Genomic DNA, 3,206 nt, shown 5'->3' with positions numbered 1-3,206 from the left:
TCAAAACATTTGACTTTGTTTATATTTGAAAGTTAAAAGATTGTCAATCGCCGACACATAATGTCTTAATTGGTTAACTTAATTCATAATGTTCCTTATACAGTTACATTGACTTCAGTCCATCGTTTTAGTGCAGAACAAACCAGGATCTTATCACCGAAACATGTTCCAATTTCGAGATCAGGCCTTCTTTGGTTCTACCATCGGCATCCAGAAAAACTGTCGATAGTGTTGTATGTACTGAATTTTGAACATACATACCATGGCTCAATGCATCCCTAAACCCTCGTGAACGTAGTGAATAACAGCAGTCGTTAGGATTCGAGCCATTTTCTGACACATGGAAAATGACCGAAATTATGATTTTACACAGATTAGGCTATCCTTTCTCGGCATACAATGCTTAAATTACTCAAGCTGATTTCAAAGTATGTTTCATACAGTCCCACAAGATGGTCGGAGTGGACCGAACCTTGACTTTAGTCTATCGTTTCGGTGAAAAATACCACACAATCTGAACATCTAATCGTGTTCGAATTCGTAACTGAGCCTTCTTTGGACGTATGACACAGACACCCTCAACATCCGTCGGCAATATTATATGTACTATTTATGGGAAAAAATAGCAGTAATATATCTACATGTTCCTTAGATGACGTCGCAGTTGTTCTGTCTAGAAAACAGACTGGCCGGGAAGCTGATATTTATGTTAAATACAACAAAATGAGTGCAATTTATAATTTAATCTTCTTTACAAATGGACAGCAAATGTAATGTAAATAGCAGAAATGAAGTTTAACCTTTTGTCGGTGTTCATGCGAAATGAACGACATAATAGGATTGACAAATTAAACGTCATGGATTCGCCTATTCTATTCTGTCGTTCATTTCGCATGAACACCGAAAAAATATTTCATTTCTTCATTACAGCAGTAAAAAGGATTCATACCCACTTCCTATCACTTGAAAAATCAGTAGAATTGGCACATAATGGATTGTTTTCTGAAATCGATTTCGTAATCTATATCACACTGTCCCCGATGACGGCTTAAGTACAGCAACTCCTCGCTTAAGTCCGCCGTTTCGGTGCAGAATAGAACAGTATATGAGTACAAGAACATGTTCAGTTTACGTAAAGGGACACTTTTCAACGCATGCCGCCGGTATATTGAAAATCCGTCAGCAATGTGATATGTACTTTTTATTTAACAAGCATACCAGTAAAAAATCGACATGGTTCAATGCATTCTCAATCCGTCCTGAACGTTTGGTGGCGTGTGACCTAGGAAGAAATTATCTTTCAAAAACTGGAATATTTTATCAAAACCTAGAGGCAAAGATGGCCATGGTGGCGTTGCCATTTACAGTAGACAATCTGAAAATTATTTAATTGAAAGACAGCAACATCTGGAGCAAGAAAACATAGAAGTTTTGTGTGCTACTGTGAAAATGGAAAAAATGGAAGAAATATTAATGTTAGCCTGCTATATTCCACCCACAAAAACTGAAGACATGAAAACATTTATTTCTATGCTCGAAGACTACAGAAATTCATTTAAAAATATTCTTGTAACTGGTGATTTCAATGCAAAAAGTAAACTGTGGGGGAATCAATCAGATAATTATGCAGGTGAACTCTTAGAGAATTTTGTCTTGAAAAGTAGCTTTATGTGCATTAATGATGGTATTCCAACTAGACGCAACAGTGACAGTGTAATTGACTTGATCTTAATCACACCAACTCTAAGGAGAAAAATTGAATGCTGTCAAACATTAGATCATGAAAATGTGAGATCTGACCACATAGCTGTGCTTGTGAAAATTGAAGATGGCATACCTAGAGGGCAAAATGAATACATTGAAAAATACAATTTAAGAAAAGTAGATTGGAAAGCATGGAACGAAGAAACTACAGTTCAATTCAATGAATGGAATGGGAGTAATAACTCAAATAGAAGTATGGTTGATCTTTTTGACTCCTTCTTAAGAGTGTTCAAAAATTGTATGGATAAATGTATACCTAAGGTTAGGGTACCAATTAACCATAGGAGAACCACTCATCCATGGACAAATGAAGATGTGAAAACAGCTAAAAGAGATTTAAATTCAGCTAAAAAGCATTTTAGGAGGAGGAAAACACCGAATCTTCTATTAGACCTACAAGAAAAAGAACAAATATATAAAGAAGTGTGTGAAGAGGCGAAATCAAAATGGATAGACGAAACATGCACTCAGATTGATAGACACACTGACCCAGGCCAAAAGTGGCAAACTTTTCACAAACTTACATCCTATGAAGAGTCTGATGTGGATATTATGTTGCCATTATTAGACAAAGGAAAACCAGTATTTGACAAAGAAGGAAAATGCAGAATACTGAGAAATACCTTTTTGGAGGGGGAACATGTTAAAAATGAGAGTTTCGACGCCAAATTCAAATTCAAGATAGAAGATAAGCTCAACAAGATCAGAAATGGAATAGCAGAGGAACCAGTGGATGATTTCTTGAATCATGAAATAACTAGAAGTGAAGTTGAAGCAGCCTTACAGAGACTTGTAAAGGGTAAAGCACCTGGTCCAGACAATATATACACTGATTTGGTCAGAAAAGCTAACGATGCTTTGATAACAGCAGTAACAACACTGTTTCAGATGTCCTTCAACCATGGTATACTCCCTCATGAATGGAAAGCAGCAGAAGTTAAATTTAAAAAAAAACCTGGAAAAGAAACCTACTATGTTCCACATTCATATAGACCAGTTAGTCTAACAAGTGTTTTAGGAAAGTGCCTTGAGAGAATTGTCAATGTCAGATAGTATTCCTTTGTTGAACACCATGAACTGTTAGACCAAGAACAAGAAGGGTTTAGAGAAGGAAGATGTACTACACATGCACTTCTGCGCCTTACACAAGACATTGCAACAAACTTAAAGAATAAACAGGTTACAGTAGCCATATTTCTAGATATTGAGAAGGCATTTGATAGTGTCTGGAGAGATGGTTTATTAGTGAAGTTATATGAAATAGGAATAAAAGGCCCTATCTGGAATTGGATTTCCAATTTCCTACAAAACCGCACCGCAACATGCTGTCTACGAGGTTACAAGGATGACAGCCACCAGACAAATCTGGGACTACCTCAAGGCTCAGTACTTTCACCTTTGTTGTTTAACTTATATTTGACAGACATGTTAAAACAAGTAAA

Source organism: Mercenaria mercenaria, unplaced genomic scaffold (assembly GCF_021730395.1).
Source record: "Mercenaria mercenaria strain notata unplaced genomic scaffold, MADL_Memer_1 contig_1817, whole genome shotgun sequence".
Taxonomy (NCBI): Eukaryota; Metazoa; Mollusca; class Bivalvia; order Venerida; family Veneridae; genus Mercenaria; species Mercenaria mercenaria.
This window is presented reverse-complemented; position numbering follows the sequence as displayed.